This window comes from Nomascus leucogenys, chromosome X, assembly GCF_006542625.1.
Source record: "Nomascus leucogenys isolate Asia chromosome X, Asia_NLE_v1, whole genome shotgun sequence".
Lineage (NCBI taxonomy): Eukaryota > Metazoa > Chordata > Mammalia > Primates > Hylobatidae > Nomascus > Nomascus leucogenys.
The window spans coordinates 13,050,401-13,071,688 of record NC_044406.1 but is presented as its reverse complement, the minus strand read 5'-3'; the positions used below and the strand labels follow the sequence as shown (position 1 = coordinate 13,071,688).

General features: G+C 38.1%; 1 protein-coding gene across 3 annotated transcripts in view; it reads right to left on the bottom strand.

Moving 5' to 3' along the window:
• The window catches only part of GLRA2 (glycine receptor alpha 2), a 215,986-nt gene that overhangs the window by 141,985 nt on the left and 52,713 nt on the right, over window positions 1-21,288 (bottom strand). The gene's annotated exons all lie outside the window — the stretch shown is intronic.

The window sequence follows — 21,288 nt, the reverse complement described above, 5'->3', positions numbered from 1 at the left end:
AATCTACACATCTGACAAAGGACTAATATCCAGAATCTACAATAAACTCAAACAAATTGGCAAGAAAAAAACAAACAATCCCATCAAAAAGTGGGCTATGGATATGAATAGACAATTCTCAAAAGAAGATATACAAATGGCCAAAAAAGATATGAAAAAATGCTCAACATCACTAATGATCAGGGTAATGCAAATCAAAACCGCAATGCGATACCACCTTACTCCTGCAATAATGACCATAATCAAAAAAGTAAAAAAAAATAGATGTTGGCATGGATGTGGTGAAAAGGAACCTTTCTACAGGGAATGTAAACTAGTACAACTACTATGGAAGACAATGTGGAGATCCCTTAAAGAAAGAAAAGTAGAACTATTATTTGTTCCAGCAATCCCACTACTGGATATCCACCCAGAGAAAAAGAAGTTATTATATGAAAAAGATACTTGCACACACATGTTTATAGCAGTACAATTTGCAGTCGTGAAAATGTGGAACCAACCCAAATGCCCATTAATCAACAAGCGGTTAAAGAAACTGTGGTACATATATATGATAGAATACTACTCAGCCATAAAAAGGAATGAATTAATGGCATTCACAGCAACCTGGATGGGAATGGAGACCATTATTCTAAGTGAGGTAACTCAGGAATGGAAAACCAAATATCATATGTTCTCACTCATAAGTGGGAGCTAAGCTATGAGGATGCAAAGGCATAAGAATGACACAGTGGACTTTGGGGACTCAAGGGGAAAGGGTGGGAAGGAGGTGAGGGATAAAAGATTACAAATTGGGTTCAGTGTATACTGCTCGGGTGCTGGGTGCACAAAAATCTCACAAATCACCACTAAAGAACTTAAGTCATGTAACCAAATGCCACCTTTTCCCCAAAAACCAATGGAAATAAAAAATTTAAAAAGAAAAAAAAAAGGAAAAACAAACTACTCATTATCTTACAAAACAAACAAACAAACAATGGTTTGTACATAGTCTTCAGCTCTCTGCACCCAGTAAGGGTTACTCTGCTCCACTTTCCTCTTTCCTTAACTTTTTTGAACTCCAGTCAGCTCTGGGTGATCCTTATATCAGGATATTCGTTGAGCTACCATCTCATTTCCACCATTTCCCTTTTTAATCCTTAAGGGAATGATGCACAAGTCTTGCTCTCCCATTTTTCTATATCTCCAAGATTCAAGGAAGGAAATTAGGATTGAGAATTAGTAAATCTTGGTTCCCTTCCTAGTACTGCCTCAAACTATCTCTTCCCCCAAACAATACCTTAAACTTGCTAAACATTTGTTTTGTCATCAACCAAATGATGAGGTAGGTAAGACGATGCTTATTCTCATTTGATCCTAATACTACAATCCCTATTTTTCTAAAGTTGACTGCTTCAAATTCTGTTCATCGTATCTCAAACACCTTTTATATCCAAAGACCCCTCGAATTCTCACACTGTTGCCTAAACTCTCCTTTGCTGTCATGCTCATTCTTGCTCTGCCTTCTTGTTCCTTTATCTTTCCTTTCTCTGCTTCATTTTTACAATCTATTCAAGTAAAAGCAAACAAAACAAAATTTAGCACATGTATTTTAAAGAAAGGAAAGGGTTGCGATTTGAAGTCAGATTAGACAAAAGAATCCACGCTGACAATCATCAAAATTATTAAAATATAATGATTGGAAAAAGAAAGATATAAAACAGTGCAATGTAAAAACATGTTTTAAATCTTGGAAATAAACACACCATTATATTAAGATTAGATATTTTTGGTTAGTGAGATGATTCATATTTTGTTTTTATTCTTTATCTTGCATTATCTGAATTGAGCAGTATAAATTATTTGAAAATGTCCATAAAAACTATTCATAACAGCTTTCCCATCTTCGTGTAATTAGCTGTGCCTTTCTTCAAACAATAACTGAAAGATAAAATTATAAAATTCCATTTTGTTCAGTAATTTTTTGCTATTACAATCATGATTATTAAAAATTTGCCACAAACCTACAGCATTTCACATTCATTGCTAAATAAATTAGCTACCTTCCGTGGGCTATTCTGAGAACCCAAACATGTCTCTAAAGGAAAAAATGTGGCTTATAGTTCTAAACAACTGACTTAAAAATAACATTTTAGGCAGGAAAAATTGTTGTCAATTACGGAGTTCATTTATAGATATAGCTATAGATATACAGATATTTAGTTTTTGTTTCCCAGCATAAGGACTTTATTTTTTTGAAAACACAATTTTGTTTAGATTAATGCCATGAACTCTTTGAAATAAGGACAGAATATAAGAACCAAAAAAAAGTAAAACAACAACAACAACAACAACAACAAAGCTGATACCTTATTAAGGGTGAAAAAAATTCAAAAGGATCCATGAGCTTAAAATTATTATTACCATAATGAGAATCTATTTTTTTTATTTTTCAAAGAAGAAATAAATATTTTCATCATACAAAAATATGTTCATTCATAACTTGGCTATTATGAATAGTGCTGCAAAAGGAAACAAAGCCTCAATTAGACAGAAGGAATAAATTTTTTTTCTTGGAGATATATTGCATAGCATGGTGAAAATAGTAAATAATAATGCATTGTATATTTCAGAATTGCTAAGAGAGTAAATTTCAAGTGTTCTTACCATAAAAAATAATAAGTACTTGAGGGAATGGATATGCTAATTTGCTTGATTTAATAACTCCACATTCTATTCATAAATCATAACATCACTTTGTACCCCATAAACATATACAACTATAATTTGTCAATTTACAATTCAAAAAATTAAAATTTAAATTTAAAAAATGTTCACTATATTAAAATAATTAGATGGCATGTGGATAATTGGTTTCAGTGAATCAAAACCAAAAAATCTGGAAATTTCATTATAGTTTTGAAAAGTTTAAAGAAATTAAAAATAATAATAATGAAGATGAACACAGCTTAAAAGAAGATATTAAGAACGTCACAGAATTCAACTATATATTGGTTTGTTATTGGAAACAACCCAACTTTAATATTCCTAATCATAGGCTTGCTGAATTTGACCGTTTTGCAAAATGACCTTTTCACATTTCTTCAGGAAGCAGAGGTCTCACACACAATTATTACTACCTTTGTGGCAGATCTAACTATCCTAGAGGGGCTCAGCATTTTGGGAGTCAAAACTATTAACAGCATGGGAGACCCCACTGAAAAAAATACCTAACAAGCATGACCCTATTCCTGAATCTTGTCTCAGCTGAGAACTCAGTGGGTTTTTTTCTCTTCTTTGTTTTTCTAATTTCCTTTCTAGATAGGTTTTGTATCGGAACCCAATGGGTGCCAATAATAAGGAGGAGAGTTAACAGCTCTGCAGTTTGTTAAATCATGAGCAAATAGAAAGATTGTAAATAGGACTTATTGTAAAGATCTAATAAGTCCCTGCCTGAGCCTCAGAGCTCATAATTTATGACATCCAGTTTACCATGCATCTAAAGGCCTAAGATCTAGGTTTTTCCCTCTACTTATTTTTTCCTTTTTCATTTTTTCTACTGAAGTATACATTAAATACAGTAAAAATACACAAATCTTAAGATACAGTGCAATTGCTTTTTACATCTATATCCACCTATTTAACAAGCTTTCAGATCCAGATTTAGAGCATTCCCATCACCCTAGAATATTTCATTATGCTCCCAGACAAGAATCTACAAAAGTGCCACCCCATTTGCTATTTAAAAAGGCTATTTTATGATTTTTAAAATATGAATAAATTAGGTATTGATGGGACATATCTCAAAATAATAAGAGCTATCTATGGCAAACCCACAGCCAATATCATACTGAATGGGCAAAAACTGGAAGCATTCCCTTTGAAAACTGGCACAAGACAGGGATGCCCTCTCTCACCACTCCTATTCAACATAGTGCTGGAAGTTCTGGCCAGAGCAATCAGGCAGGAGAAGGAAATAAAGGGTATTCAATTAGGAAAAGAGGAAGTCAAATTGTCCCTGTTTGCAGATGACATGATTGTATATCTAGAAAACCCCATTGTCTCAGCCCAAAATCTCCTTAAGCTGATAAGCAACTTCAGCAAAGTCTCAGGATACAAAATCATGTGCAAAAATCACAAGCATTCTTATACACCAATAACAGACAGTGAGCCAAATCATGAGTGAACTCCCATTCACAATTGCTTCAAAGAGAACAAAATACCTAGGAATCCAACTTACAAGGGATGTGAAGGACCTCTTCAAGGTGAACTACAAACCACTGCTCAATGAAATAAAAGAGGATACAAACAAATGGAAGAACATTCCATGCTCATGGGCTGGAAGAATCAATGTCGTGAAAATGGCCATACTGCCCAAGGTAATTTATAGATTCAATGCCATCCCCATCAAGCTACCAATGATTTTCTTCACAGAATTGGAAAAAACTACTTTAAAGTTCATATGGAAGCAAAAAAGAGCCCGCATCGCCAAGTCAATCCTAAGCCAAAAGAACAAAGCTGGAGGCATCACGCTACCTGACTTCAAACTATACTACAAGGCTACAGTAACCAAAACAGCATGGTACTGGTATCAGAACAGAGATATAGATCAATGGAACAGAACAGAGCCCTCAGAAATAACGCCGCATATCTACAACTATCTGATCTTTGACAAATCTGACAAAAACAAGCAATGGGGAAAGGATTCCCTGTTTAATAAATGGTGCTGGGAAAACTGGCTAGCCATATGTAGGACACTGAAGCTGGATCCCTTCCTTACACCTTACACAAAAATTAATTCAAGATGGATTAAAGACTTACATGTTAGACCTAAAACCATAAAAACCCTAGAAGAAAACCTAGGCATTACCATTCAGGACATAGGCATGGGCAAGGACTTCATGTCTAAAACACCAAAAGCAATGGCAACAAAAGCCACAATTGACAAATGGGATCTAATTAAACTAAAGAGCTTCTGCACAGCAAAAGAAACTACCATCAGAGTGAACAGGCAACCTACAAGATGGGAGAAAATTTTTGCAACCTACTCATCTGACAAAGGGCTAATATCCAGAATCTACAATGAACTCAAACAAATTTACAAGAAAAAAACAAACAACCCCATCAAAAAGTGGGCAAAGGACATGAACAGACACTTCTGAAAAGAAGACATTTATGCAGCCAAAAAACACATGAAAAAATGCTCATCATCACTGGCCATCAGAGAAATGCAAATCAAAACCACAATGAGATACCATCTCACACCAGTTAGAATGGCCATCATTAAAAAGTCAGGAAACAACAGGTGCTGGAGAGGATGTGGAGAAATAGGAACACTTTTACACTGTTGGTGGGACTGTAAACTAGTTCAACCATTGTGGAAGTCAGTGTGGTGATTCCTCAGGGATCTAGAACTAGAAATACCATTTGACCCAGCCATCCCATTACTGGGTATATACCCAAAGAACTATAAATCATGCTGCTATAAAGACACATGCACACGTATGTTTATTGTGGCACTATTCACAATAGCAAAGACTTGGAACCAACCCAAATGTCCAACAAGGATAGACTGGATTAAAAAAATGTGGCACATATACACTATGGAATACTATGCAGCCATAAAAAATGATGACTTCATGTCCTTTGTAGGGACATGGATGAAACGGAAATCATCATTCTCAGTAAACTATCGCAAGGACAAAAAACCAAACACCGCATGTTCTCACTCATAGGTGGGAATTGAACAATGAGAACACATGGACATAGGAAGGGGAACATCACACTCTGGGGACTGTTGTGGGGTGGGGGGAGGGGGGAGGGACAGCATTAGGAGATATACCTAATGCTAAAGGACGAGTTAATGGGTGCAGCACACCAACATGGCACATGTATACATATGTAACAAACCTGCACATTGTGCACATGTACCCCAAAACTTAAAGTATAATAATAATAAAAAAAAGAAAAGAAAAAAATAAAAAATAAAATATGAGTTTGGGGGAAAAAAAGAACTTGATATTATTTTGTACAGACATGCAGAAATTGCACCAAATAAGGCTGATATGTCTATACACCAATATACTAAAATGTGAACAATTTTTATCTCCTTTGCTCTGGCTTTTCACCCACTTTGGGTGGGTCTCACAGAATTAACTATTTTAGTCTTGAAGCCAGTAGTCTTCCAAACTTCTGGACACTCAGACTTCTCACTAGCAGACATTGACCAGAATGTCAGATTTGTCCTCTTCTCTGATAGTCTGAAATATTAAGGCCATTGCACATGAAGGCATTGAGCTGAGGCTGCCCCTCTTCCTTTTGATTTTTGTTAAATAACTCATTTCCTGAAGGATTATCGTCCGGTCCTCCACCGTGCATTCAGGGCACCCCTGCTTCTGTTTGCACAAGGGAAGAAGTAAAGTTCCTTCACAGATGCCCTGCCTCTTTACTGAAAGTAAGAAGGCTGAGCAAGCATTCCTATTTTAAAGGCAAAGAATAAAACAAAGCAAAGGAAGTCCGTCTCCCAAAATCTCACCTTTCCTGCCCTTTCCCTTTCTTACTACTTTCCTATTGAGTTCACCTTGCTCATAAAACCATCTCTTGGGTTTATACCTCACTTAAAATTTAAATAACTGATAGATGCAGACACTGTAAACTATTTCAGTTACCTTTACAGTTGTTAAATCAAATACTGTAATTTTTATATTTTTTATTTATTTTTCTTCCCTACTACAATGCAAGATTTATGAAGGCTGAACCCCTCTCTCTGCTTAGACCAGAGTAGGTGTCCAAGAAATATTTGTTGAACAAATTAATGAATAAGTATCCTAAAATTTGTGCGAGAATTTCAGGCTTTTATTCTGTGGAAATGGGAAAGGTTAAAGGATTTAGAAGGGACGAGGCCAGGCATCAGAGTCCACAGGATGCTGCTAAACTACAGGACTGTCAAAGCTTGCCTGGTGCCTCCGCTAAGTTGCTGGCAGATTCTCACTAGAAATAAAACAAATCAAGTTAAAGGAATGCCAGGAAGCCTGGTTGACTTGTCCTGGAACCTTGGTCAAGTAGTTAGGGCCACGGCTGGGGCTATTTTCACATTGCTAGAAGAATGTAAATTAATCATTTAACGTTACAATGTTATGGCAGACAGAAGGCTGCTTGGCTCATAAAGCAACTACTCGTTCATAAGGAACTCAGAATTAGAACTCGGAGTTCATTCCCAGTGAAACTCTTGAGGGAGAGATACCATTTGAAGAGACGATGAATTTTCAGGTACAAATACAAATTTTAATGAGTGATCTGCTTCCCTAAAGCAAGGATTGACAACATGCTATTTTTGGAGAGTTAATTCTAATGGTTACAATAGTTTCTCTTGTTCAGAGAGGAAGGACAAGAGGATGTTTCTGTGTTTTTCAGGACGAACAAGAGAGTCTTGGGGGTATTGCTATTCCTCTGTTGGGGACCACATTTAGCTCTCTTTATGCAGCACACCACAAACTTTCAGTGGCACATGGACACATCTGGGGGCTAGAACCTATGGTGCTCCTTTAGGATGAAAATACTTAGGCAAACTAAAAATTAAAGTGATGGTGATAATAGTATTGATAATCATAATTCTCAGAACACCTGCTGCGGGTCAAGCATTCTTATTATTTTATAATCACTGAGTATTATCACACAAGGCAGACAGTGTTACCTCCATTTTTGAGATAAGCAAATTGAAGCTCACAGAGTTTAAGCTTTGTTCCCAAAGTCATAAAACCAGTAAGCGACCAAAGTTAGATTGGAATACAGCTTTAACCGACATCAAATTCCCTTTATTATTTCCCACTCTATCACATTTCACATTTCCTCCTTAGGAAAATAATCTGTTACCAATTTATTATCCCCTTTTGTCTATGAAGCCAGCAGAGTTGGTCATAGACACCTTAGTTGCCTTGTACCTGCTCAGGGATACCCCTTTCATTTTTCCTCAGATACCCAGAATTCTCATGGCTTGTTGTTTTAAAAACTCTTCCAGCCTCTCCCGGCAGCCCAGAAACCTGGGTGATAGACCTGGCTTACCCATAAAGAGCTATTTGATCTTGACTAAATCTCTGGGCCTCCCCCAGCAAACATCCCCACCGTGCTCAACATCTCTGTGATTATAAACTATAAGTGAAGGCAACCAGCTTGAAGGATTTCCTCTTACAGGTAAATTTACCCTCTTGAATATGATGAAAACTTTAAGTGCAAGTAACACTTCTTAAAATAGGAACTTCTTGGCAATCTGGGCAGATAGGTGAGACATTTATTGCTTCCATAGGGCTTTGTCATCCAACATCCTAGAACACTATTCACTCTTTCACTGAGAACATAAGGAAGGCCTTCCTGTACCATGTTGATCCGTTGAATCTTTCCTCCCAGTTGTACCTTGAAATTTCTGAACCATGTGACATTCTAGTGTCAGGGAGATTTGACAGGATGCATCAAGTATCAAACAAGAGTGTCATCTTAACCCACCTAGACCTTAAGTGAAATTAGCCTGGGGGCAAGTTAGAAGTCAAGTTAAAAGTGCATCATTAATACAGCCCACACATGGAGAGAGGGAGGGAAGATTAGGAAATCACTGGGATAAAAAACACCGCTAGGCTGGTTGTCTGATCAAACTTTTAGTATAGTGGGTTTCAGTCTCTGGTGGGCATAAGCATTGTCTTATGGTCTTGGTCAGAATGCAGATTATCAGGCCCTCTTGATAAGCAGCCCAGGTTACACCAATGCTGGTGTCCTGGAGCACACTTTAAGGAGTACTACTTCAGCATATCCTGAGGGATGACTTTGATTTCTGTCAATGTGATAGAGAAAACGGAGAAGGTTTTAAGAAAGGGGTCTATAATTTTTCAGTAACAGTAGCACTCCTTTGGGAAATATTATCATTATTATTATTTTCTTTTTGAGACAGAGTCTCGCTCTGTCACCCAGGCTGGAGTGCAGTGGCATGATCTCGGCTCACTGCAACCTCCACCTCCCAGGTTCAAGCGATTCTCCTCCCTCAGCCTCTCGACATTAGGGTAGGACAGTTAGCCTCAAGTAGGCTGCTAAGTGATTGGACTACGGGTAATGATACAAGTTGGGGGTGTTAATCATGGGCTTCAGTCACATTGGAGAGGTATACTGGTTAAGTCAGGGCAGTGAAGCCAAAATCAGTCCACTGGCAACCAAGAATATGGTAGATGTGGCTAGGAAACTGGGAGAGCCACTAAGAGGGGTAGGGGAACAGTTTCTAGGTGAGATAGAGAAGAAGCCAAGACCATCATGCCTTTTAACACATGCCGGTGTGCAAAGGCCAAAAGTAGGAAGTGAACTCTACTCAGGGCGATGGCAGCATATCAGATTACTGTCTCTGATGTCTGGAAAATAGGCCACCAAGAAATTACAAAAGAAGTTAGGGAGGTGGCTGCAACATGCATTGAATGAACTACAACAAAAATTTTAGAAAATCTCATGGTACTGGTCATAAAGAACAGAGTACATGGGAAGACTAGCTCTAGGTCCTATTGTGGAGGGATTGGTGTTAAGCAGGACTCCATCTGGGCTGTAACTTAGTATTATACATCCATTCAGCAATATTTTGGCAAATATTTGTTGGGCACCAGGCACCAGACACTTAAAAGAAGACAGTGTGTCTCTTGAAGGAGATCACAAGTTAATATCAGAATTGAAGATATATATCCTAATAGTTTCAATTTATTATTGAACTTTTTGAAGTTGTTTCCAACTCTCCCACTTAAACAATCCTTTTGATGAAGTGAATCAGACACACTGGAACAGAATCAAGTAAAGGACCTTTAATTAATCCCTTGGGGCCTAGATAAGCACTCACAGTGATCGGGTAGAGCAGCTTATCTATTCTTACATACCTGGATCCTTAGAGGGCCCTTTTGGTCTATCAGAGAAGCATGCCTTGATGCTCCTGAATTGAACCTGAGATACCCACATGAGGATCTTTATTCACAGAAAACAAAAGGAATTGGTCCAAGTCTGGTTAGGCAGGCAAGGAATGAAATTTTTTAACTTACCATTTCTGAAAGCTCTGTGATGAAATGGCTACTTTGAACTTACATCATGTAACGCATAGAGAGAGTCCTGCCTACTCCAGCCCTGAGCTTGTCACCTGGTCCATGGGCAGCCACAGATGTGGCTGCACCTGGGAAGACTTTCCACCTAATCAAAGTTTGAAAAATTAATGGTGTATAAATTGTTGGGAGTTCCACAAAGGTCCCAATACATCCTTGCTCAAACACCTTCCAACTCTTAGCTGCTATATATAATAAATAAATACACATTTAGCTAAAGGCTTCTTTGACTATTAAGATGCAAAGCTAGGAAGAGAAATGTGTTTCAAGTACTGTTACTCATTTCCTTCTTTGTGTAAATGAATTGATAGAGTCCCAGATTCCCTACTGATATCTCCAAGGGCAGACTGTCATACTAAGAAAATCAAAGGGAAAGATGAAACTAGATGAAAAACAGGGCTCAGAACAGTGTGGCTGGGCACCAGAGACACATCATTTTTTCAATATTGTCTAAGGCTGGACCTAAACCTCAGGCTGTTTCTAAGCTGTATGGTTAGACTCTTTCCTCTCTATTAATTCCACATAAGCACTTTTGCTGTTTTTTCTTTTTCTTTTTTTTTTCCTGTTGACCTTGGGATGTAGAGGAGATAAACGGCAACACTGCTTGGCTCATTAGCTGTTCTCCTCTCCCCTGACTAAAATCCCAGTGGCTGAGTAGGAAGGTCCATGTTTACCAAATATTATAAAGGCATCATAAAAAATGCCCATATGCATTGAGCAATAGTAGCTGGGAAGGACAAAAATACAGTATCTGTTCCCATCTGTGTGTGGTCCTTTCAGAAAGTGTGCACACATATGGTTGGCCCATGTTAATTAAGTCCAAATGTGGATTGGATTCAAATTGGAGAGCAACTGATAAATCTGCAGCTAAAATTCTCCCAAATGCTTTGATATTTCCTGGATGAAAATGTTTTGAAGGTGTTGAATAGAAGAGGGATAAATTGAACACCATCAGAGGAAGGAGCTCAAATTACCAAAGATTTAAATAATCAATAATCCCCCACATCTTAGTTACATTTTACATTTGAAAGTCATTTCACATCTAGTATTTATTTATATATCCAAACATTGGTGAAGGTAAAATGTAGCCTGCACATTGAAATAATGAGAGCTGCCTTTTTCATTGTTACTATGCATCTAGTATTATAGCTATTTAATAGTGGCATTGAGGTGCAGAAAAAGAGAAAGTTACTGTACAGTGTAGCAGTTTTTAAAATGTTTTATTTGAGTTTATTTTACTTTTAAAAAAGGGGGAAGAGAACACGTGTAAGTATGCTTATGAACTGCAGATACCGTTTTGAGAAAACCAAAGTAACCTTGTACCTGTTGACAACTGAGAGCAAAATTGTGTTACCTGGCTGGTATTTTACTGCATTAAAAAGACTTCCATTGTGGTAACTGGTGGAGACTTACTGACCACTGTTTCTTGTGGCAAAGGTTGGAGAGAGAATGGAGTTCTGGTCAGATGATAGGATGGTCCATCCTTGACTGGATAACACTTTGAAACCAAGCATAATTCCTCAGTTTACTTTTAACAAGCAGCTAAAGGGGAGGAACAGCATCAGCTAAACTATTATCTGAAAGTAGATCCAACTGTCACCTCTGTTATGAGCTACATGTCTCCCAGAAAGAGGAAACTCAAGGCAAGGAGAGTATCCATCTGCTTTGGACTAAGTGTGGAAAGTGAGTGGAGCCTGAATGGTACAAGTATGTCCATACGTATGTGTTAAGGAAGGTTAGGAGCATTGTCGCCCTTACTTCCTCCCTTTTATCCTACAGCCAACTCAGGGATAATTAAGACATTCATTGAACATTTATTATGAATCTGGAACTGAGAAAAACTGCAGGTCAAAGAAAGGTTAAATGACCTTTTTGTGGTCATTTAGTAAAATTGGATTTGAATCTAAGTATTCCTGACCCTCAGAACTGACATTTGTCCCACCCCAGTAGAATTCTGTCTTTAATCCCCTAGCGTACTTTTTGCTTTCTATCCTTCATCTGACTGCTCAAGTTTAGCAAAATATCCATACTAAAATGAAACATCAAATAAAACCTTTGTTTTATTGTTGTTTGAAATAACCAATCAATCAGAAATGAGATGGCTTTGCTCTGAGAGTATGTCTCACGTGGAACTTCACATAATTGTATTAATATACGTACTTAATAATCTTTTAGTGACTGTCCAATGATAAATATTGTATCCTCTTTGATACAGATGTTGGTTTGTCATTTTAAATGCCACAAGCGAGAAGAAACTTGTTGGAGAGACTGCTGAGATACGCGGATGGACACATTTTTTTTCCATTTTAAAATAAAGTACCTTTTCCTTTGGATTATGTGCTATGAAGAATGCACTAAAGTAATTCATATGTTTCACAAGAGCCATGGTGATATTATGAATGTTTATTTTGGTATTAATGCCATCCAGGGAGCCTTTCAAAAGCAGCAGTGTGGACCAGGTAGAAGCCCACATTAATGTAAGTTGAGCAGCCTCACCAGGACCTCTGGTTTTCCTTTGGCTTTCTGCCATGAGAAAGTTCAGGTGATGAGTAATAATAGCAGACTAGCTCTTCAACTCTGCTGGCTCAAATCTACCACATGATTCCTTTAGTCTACATATTCAGTCAATTATTTTCCCAGCCAACCATCTTTGTGTAATTGTCTAAAAGTAAATAAACCTATGATTCATGAACATATTCTAAAATAATAGTTCACAGATATTCCTGGTGATTGAATCAGAGGGTACAAATGATCTAGTTTACGGCTGGAAAATTTCTCAGGGCACTTGGTACTGAGTATTTGTCATTGTGTAAACTATATGTTGAATTTTTCTTTTTTTGAGACAGTCTCACTTTGTCACCAAGGCTGGAGTGCAGTGGCATGATCTTGGCTCACTACAGCCTCGACTTCCTGGGCTCAAGCGATCCTCCTGCCTCAGCCCCCTAAGTAGCTGGGACTACAGACACACACCACCAAGCCCAGCTACTTTTTTTGTATTTTTTGTAGGGATGGGGTTTTGCCATGTTGCTCAGGCTTGTCTTGAACTCCTGAGCTAAAGTGATACACCCTCCTCAGCCTCCCAAGTGCTAAGATTGCAGGTGTGAGCCACTGTGCCCGGCCATGTTGAATGTTTTAATGCTGCTCTTAAATTACAGGTAGTCCAATCCTCCCTAACCTACTCCAAAATCAGGTTCCTCTTCTCAGGAGTTGTATATTTAATTGGGGAGAAAAGGGTTCAAAGATCCAAGTAGTTTAAGACAGGCACCTTGAAATTCCGAATCTCCTCTGCTGACTCAAGCCCTAAGGGACATGAAGAATGCACTCTTATTTACTCGTCAGGAAAGGGTTTTGTGGTTTGGGAAGGAGAGGGAGGTTATTTTAAGTTATAGACATATAATAGTGCTAGAAGGAGCCTCATACTTGGTCTAAGTGTCTGGTTCAGTCTCATTTCATAGAGGAAACTGAGATCCAGAATGATAAACTTATGGAGCTGGAAAGGCTGTTCTATGATCCTGGGAGATACAGTAAATGATGAAAGGAAGTGTGGAGATCACAATGCCCTGAGCCATCTTCTCAGTATTCTGTTCTTTGTAGCATTGCCTGAAGAGCAAACTCTGATGAATGTTAATGAAATGTAAAGTTACCTCTAAATGGAAGAAAACCTACTGGTTGCTATTACTAGTCCAGTCATGTAAACAGTTAAGGACAAGTGGTCATGCTAGCTGCCATGTATTTCATTGATCAAGTCTCTCTTTTCCTCCAAACAAGCATAAGATCTGTAATGGTTAATACTGGGTGTCAACTTGATTGGATTGAAGGATGCAAAGTATTGTTCCTGGGTATGTCTATGAGGGCGTTGCCAAAAGAGATTAACATTTGAGTCAGCGGACTGGGAGAGGCGGACCCACCCTCAATCTGGCTAGGCACATCATCTAATCAGCTGCCAGCAGGGCTAGAATAAAGCAGGCAGGAGAAGATGGAAGAGCCAACTTGCTGAGTCTTCTGGTCTTCATCTTTCTCCTGTGCTAGATGTTTCCTGCCTTCGAACATCAGACTCCAAGTCTTCAGCTTTTGGACTCTTGGGCTCACACCAGTGGTTTGCCAGGGGCTCTTGGGCCTTTGGCCACAGGCTAAAGGCTGCACTGTCGGCTTCCCTACTTTTGAGATTTTGGGACTCAGACTGATCCACCACTGGCTTCCTTGTTCCTCAGCTTGCAGACAGCCTATCATGGGACTTTACCTTGTGATGGTGTGAGTCAGTCAGTTCTCCTTAATAAACTCCCTTTCATAAATATATGTAACTTGTAGTTCTGTCCCTCTAGGGAACCCTGACTAATACAAGATCCTTACTCTGTTGTGTCTGAACCAATATGAGGTCCCATAGTGTTTGTGTATTTCTAACCTGAGCAGGAGCTCAACAAAGCTTTCCATACTTTATGAGAGTCTGTCATATATAAACACACTTTCTGGACCTTCATACTTCCACCCTCAGCTATACCTTTTTAAAGGGCCCCTCTCCAAAAATAGCCCCTCCACACCACAGCTCCTGCTGAATCCACTAGCATATGTGCATGCCAGCGCTTCCCACCCTCCCAACCTTGTTCGCCTCTAGAAGAATGGAATCATTGTGGTTTCCTTGGCATTTCCCAGCACTTCTCTGAAGACTGCTTAATTCTGATGTGGACGCTTATGTTACAGACATTAATTACTTCATTAAGTCACAATACTAATGAGGATTTGGACACAGAGTTAGAAAATGAGAATGTAATTTTGCCTGGATTATAGAACATAAAGATAAATAATGGTCCAAATATACACAGTGAGAAGAAATCATGGTTTTTCATAGCTGCCTTCTAATAGAAAATACAGGCTTATGTGTCTCATCAAAATTGAGAGTAAGGTAATCAAAGCAACACCACTGGCAACATTTAAGGCAGGTCTCAGTTCATTGTGCATTTTATTTTTGGCTCTGACATCTAAATAGAGAATGTCCTTATTCCCTATGCCATAAAAAAATATATAACTAAAGTTAGAATCTTTTGAAGTTCTTGCATCAGACTATAGGATGAGTCAAGGATGGGAGGCCATGTGAGAAAAGCTAGCCTTTTATGTATGTGGGTAGAGTTGGTCATTAGACAAGATTGTTTGGAGGAACACTGTTGGATGTCTGTCTAGAAATCTGCACTATACCTATTCTCAGTGGTGCCTGTAATCTATCATCAGAGGGAAAAGCATGTCAATCCCCAAGAGTTCTCTATTACAACTCAAGCACTACTGGGAAGGCAGAATACTGAATTATCAACACCCAGAATTGCAAATAGAATCAAAAGGGATTAACAAGCAAATCACCTCCAGTGCCATAAAGTTTTAGGTGCCAATAAGTTTTAGGTCAGATAAAGGTTGATGATGAGGTAAAAAGACGCTTTGGTGATATGGGGTGCTATTGTTGAGGGGCAATTTTATAATTATTTATGGTTTATTAGACGGTAGTATGAGGCCCCCAGATAACTGGTCAGTTTAATAACACACTGAAAGCAAACAATATTTCCTTAATAACTTCACCTTTAGGCATACCCATTCTGGAGGCATGTAGTAAATCTGGAAACAAAGCTCTTAACAGTTGGAGGGTCATAGCTTCTTTAATAAAGATAAGGACCTCTTCCTCTAAACAAACAAACAAAAAATAGCTTAAATAACCTAATGCACAAAATATGCATATATATATATATATATATATTTTTTTTTGAGATAGAGTCTCTCTCTGTTGCCCAAGCTGGAGTGCAGTGGTGCAATCTCTGCTCACTGCAGCCTCCGCCTCCTGGGTTCCAGTGATTCTCCTGTCTCAGCCTCCTGAGTAGCTGGGACTACAGGCGCCCGCCACCATGCCTGGCTAATTTTTGTACTATTTTTTTTTTTTTTTTAGTAGAGATGGGGTTTCACCATGTTGGCCAGGATGGTCTCGATCTCCTGACCTCGTGATCCACCCATCTCAGCTTCCCAAAGTGCTGGGATTACAGGTGTGAGCCACCGCGCCCTGCCAAAATATGCATATATTTTGAGGAAGGTTCAAGCAAAACCATATGATCATCCCAATAGACACAGAAAAATCTTTTGATAAAATTCAAAATGCTTTCATGATAACAACCATCAACAGACTAGGAATCAAAGGAACATCGCTCAAAATAATAAGAGCAATCTATGACAAACCCACAGTCAACATTATACTCGATAGCAAAAGCTGGAAGCATTCCCCTTGAGAACTGGAACAAGACAAGGATGTCCTCTGTCACCACTCCTATTAAACATAATACTGGAAGTCCTAGCCAGAGCAATCAGGCAAGAGAAAGAAATAAAAGGCATCTAAATAGGAAGAGAGAAGCTGAAACTATTTCTCTTAGCTAATGATATGATTCTATACCTAGAAAACCCTAAAGACTCAGCCAAAAGGCTCCTAAATTGATAAAGGACTTTAGTACAATTTTAGGACACAAAATCAATGTACAAAAATCAGTAGCATTTCTATACACCTATAACATTCAAGCTGAGAGTAAAATTAAGAACACAATACCATTTGCAATAACTACAAAAAAAAATGAAATACTTAGGAATACAGCTAACCAAGGAGGAGAAAGATCTCTACAAGAAGAACTACAAAACACTGCTGAAGGGAATCAGAGATGACACAACTAAATGGAAAAACAACCCATGCTCATAAATTTGAAGAATCAATATCATTAAAATAGTCATACTGCCCAAAGCAATTTACAGATTCAATGCTATTCCTATCGAACTAACGTCATTTTTCACACAATTAGAAAAAAAAAGATTCTAAAATTCATACAGAACCAAAAAAGAGCCCAGATAACCAAAGCAATCCTAAGCAAAAAGAACAAAGCTGGAGGCATCACACTACCCAAGTTCAAACTGTACTATAAGGCTACAGTAATAAAAACAACATGGTACTGGTACAAAAATAGACACATAGACCAATGGAACAGAATAGAGAACCCAGAAATAAAGCCACACACAACCAGCTGATCTTTGACAAAACAAGCTGGGGAAAGGACTCCTTTTTCCAAAAAATGGTGCTGGAATGACTAGCTAGCCATAGGCAGAAGAATGAAACTGGACTACCACCTTTTACTATATACAAAAATTAAATCTAGATGGATTAAAGATTTAAGTGTATGGCCTCAAACTATAAAAATCCTAGACAGGGCTGGGCATGGTGGCTCATGCCTGTAATCCCAACACTTTGGGAGGCTGAGGCGGGCAGATCACTTGAGGTCGGGAGTTCAAGACCAGCCTGGCCAACATGGAGAAACCCCATCTCTACTAAAACTACAAAAATTAGTTGGGCATGGTGGCATGCACATGTAATCCAAGTTACTTGGCAGGCTGAGGCAGGAAAATCACTTGAACCCAGGAGCAGAGTTGTCAGTGAGCCAAGATCACACCACTGCACTCCAGCCTGGGTGACAGAGTGAGACGTTGTCTCAAAAGAAAAAAAAATATATCCTAGACAGAAACTAGGAAACACCATTCTTGACACTGGCCTTGGAAAATAATTTTTATATAAGTCCCCAAAAGCAATTGTAACAAAACCAAAAGTTGCCAAATGGGACTTAATTAAACCAAAGAGCTTCTTCACAGCAAAAGAAATTATCAATAGAGTAAACAGACAAGTTACAGAATAGAAGAAAATGATCACAAACTATGCATCTGATAAAAGCCTAATATGTAGAATCTATAAGGAACTTAAGCCAATCAATAAGCAAAAAACAAATAGCCCCATTAAAAATGGGCAAAGGACATGAACAGACACTTCTCAAAAAGACATACACGTGGTCAACAAACATAGGAGAAAATGTTCATCATCACTGGTCATTAGAGAAATGCAAATCAAAACCACAATGAGATACCATCTCACACTAGTCAGAATGGCTATTATCCAAAAGTCAAAAAGCAACAGATGCTGCAAGGCTGCAGAGAAAAGCAAACACACACTGTTGGTGGGAATGTAAATTAGTTCAGGCACTGTGGAAAGTAGTTTGGAGACTTCTCAAATAACTTAAAACAGAGATACTATTCGACCCAGCAATCCCATTCCTCGGTGCGTACCCCAAGGAAAATAAATGTTCTACAAAAAGACACATGAAATTGTATGTTCATGACAGCACTATCCACAATAGCAGACATGGAACCAGCCTAGCTGCCCATCAATGGTAGATTAAAGAAAATGTGGTACATATATACCATAGAATACTATGCAGCCATAAAAAAGCATGAAATTATGCCCTTTGCTGCAACATGAATTGTGTGTGTTTCTGTCTTTGGACTTGGGTTGAAGTAAATGAGGAATTAATGTGGGGGTAGGAAATGACAGCACTGAAACAGAAGTTAAGAGCCCTGATTCTTGTCCTAGCTTTCCTACTTACTAGCTCCATTGTTTGGGTTAACCCAACTTCTGAACGAAGTCACTTCCTTATCAATTAAACATGGGTGTTGGATTAGATATTTTACAAAATAACTTCAAATTTAAAAAATCCTTCTATAAAAGTCATATTTCTGACTAAATTCTCAGAAGCAATGAGATTTTTAAAAAGAAGACAATATCAGCAAAGATACTGTGGGCATGTGAGACAAGCTGTTCTTCAAAAATGCTCACCTTCTCCTTTTTTCTTTCATGTTGTCCACCATATGCCATGAGGTCCTGACCTTTATTCCAACTCATTATATTAAATTCAACAAATATTGTTTAAACAATAATATGTACAACCTTCAAGACTCACCTCACTATTTCAGTATGGATTCAAGTATGGATTCATTGTAAATAATGTGAATTTAGAATTTGACTCTCTCTGAATTTAGAATTTGACTCTTTCCCCATCCCAGATGAAGGACCACATCTTACTCATTACTTGATCTTTATTCTCTGGATTATTGACTTTCTCTGAAGGGGGTTTACAAATCAAAATGTATAGTTTTGTCAGAGATGATCAATAATTAATGGGGCAGGTCAACAAAAAACTTAGGATAAAAACAGAGTAAGATAAAACATTAGAGAATGAATATTAAAAATGGACAGAAATGGATTTGGTACTTTTTCATCAACAAAGATTGTGTCCTACATCACTGGATAAAAGGTTTATTAAAACTGAGCTAAGGTCTTTCCTTCCTATTTAAAAGATTCGCTTGAATTTTAGTCAAGTACCCCAAGTGTTCATGAGGATGACACTTAGGGAGTTCTGGTCTACTGCCTTCTCTCTTTTTTTTAGACCCCTGCCTTTTGGAATACAGATATATGAAGTATTAGGAAATGTGATCTTGCTTGTTATGACATCAGTGGACTGTATAGTTCTATATTTGTTTTGTTTGACCATCAAAACCTTGGGCTTTGGTGTCCATAGAGAGTTAATTCTACCCCTACACCTACAAAGCTAAGAAAAGCATAGAATTTTTCCCAGATTAAATGCAATTGATATTTGCTTTAGGTTTCAGGAAAATGCAAATACAGAGTATCAAGACAGAACATTACTTTTTAAAATGTGGACCACATGCTTACATAATTAAAAAATTGCTTAACTATTTACTGTGTATGTGGAGACAGTTTTAGGGTTTTTATTTGGTACTTCTAGCCCCTTCCTTGTATCTTTCCCAACCTTTCTTCATTCTATCCCATTTCTCCTCTTAGGAATTCAATATGTTCATCCTCAGAAATAAATTTTATATCAACTCTTTAGAGTTTAGTATGGATTTAAGCCAGTGGATTTCCTCTCCTGGGAGTATTTATGTTGTAAACCTGAGTATGCAGGGAAATTACTTTCTAATGGAACTTCAGCAGGAACTTTTCAGCACCTTTAAGACATGGACACAACTGTACCCCCCTTGGCCTTAAACTTGAGTCAAACCTGCAGCTGGGCATATATTAGCATTAGTTACTCCTTGACCTCTAGTTAAATTGAGCCCAGTGACAAACAGGAGTGTGGATGCCAACTCCCAAATTCTGACAATATTTTGATCACATAATTCATTTGCAAAATTAGAGCCACTTTTGTTTTCCTTGTTTCCTATTTATTCCTATTACTTAATTTATCATGCATCCACCTGCCTTGTCAGACGGAAGTCATTCCAGGGGAAGGACCACATCTTACTTAGTTCTGGATCTCTAGACCCAGTACAGTATCTGGTTCGTCAAAAGCCCTTCTAGGCAAATAATTAGATTCTTGCAGTTCAAATCTCCCAACAGCTTGTGTTTTCTTAAAATGATATCCCCAATTCTCCTTTACCAAGGTTTTTTATTTTGATTGCAGAAAATACAATGAAAGAAAAGTATAAAATAGCCTGCCACAGGACAATCCCCACCTAATCCAAAACAATTGTTAGGGCATTTCAGGGCCTGTAATGTGCTATGCTTGGGAACCAGAGATACAAGAATTGCCTCTGGGTCTAGGCTTGGGAGCATCATATTCTTCATGATTCTAGAATGTAAAGACCTTCATAAAACAGCAAGAAAGCAACAACAACCTGATTTTATTTCAGCAGTGTGTGATGCCTGGTATTCATTAGAGCAAATGCCACCCAAGGCCTGGAGGATTAGCTGGGGCAGCTGATGCTCTGTGCTGCTTTCTATAACTCTCCTTCCTAGCACCACACTCTACATACGTCCCATTTTATCAGGTCCGATCAACTTATGTTGTGCTCAGTACTGCATTTTACACCAACCAAACACATCACCATGGATAATGTTTTGTGTTTCCTTAAAAATGAAATGGTCATTGGGGGAAGTTTCCTGGTTTTCTGTGCAAGCAGTGACTTTGCCACTTTTTAAAAATGAGCAGCTTCTTTTATTCCACAAGACACTGGGGCTCTCAGCCATCAGCAGGCTGTGAAATTACTAGGTATAAGAGTGGAATTTACAATACAGAACCAAATCATATATAGAGTTGTCAAATGAGGTTGTGATGATGGTGAGTCTGCAAACTTGGAAAAATTATTTGCAAGGAGACTAGCTGTCCACTTTTTTGGTAATAAAATTATATAGAGAAAGGGGGCATTCTGTTAAGGACCTTTAAATGCCAATAGTTTATTCAATGTACTATCTCTCATATACGGTACATTGTCCTAGACCTTTGGTAGATGTTACAAAAAAGACAAAAACCAAATATCTTGAATTGAAAGAGCTAAGAGCTTACTA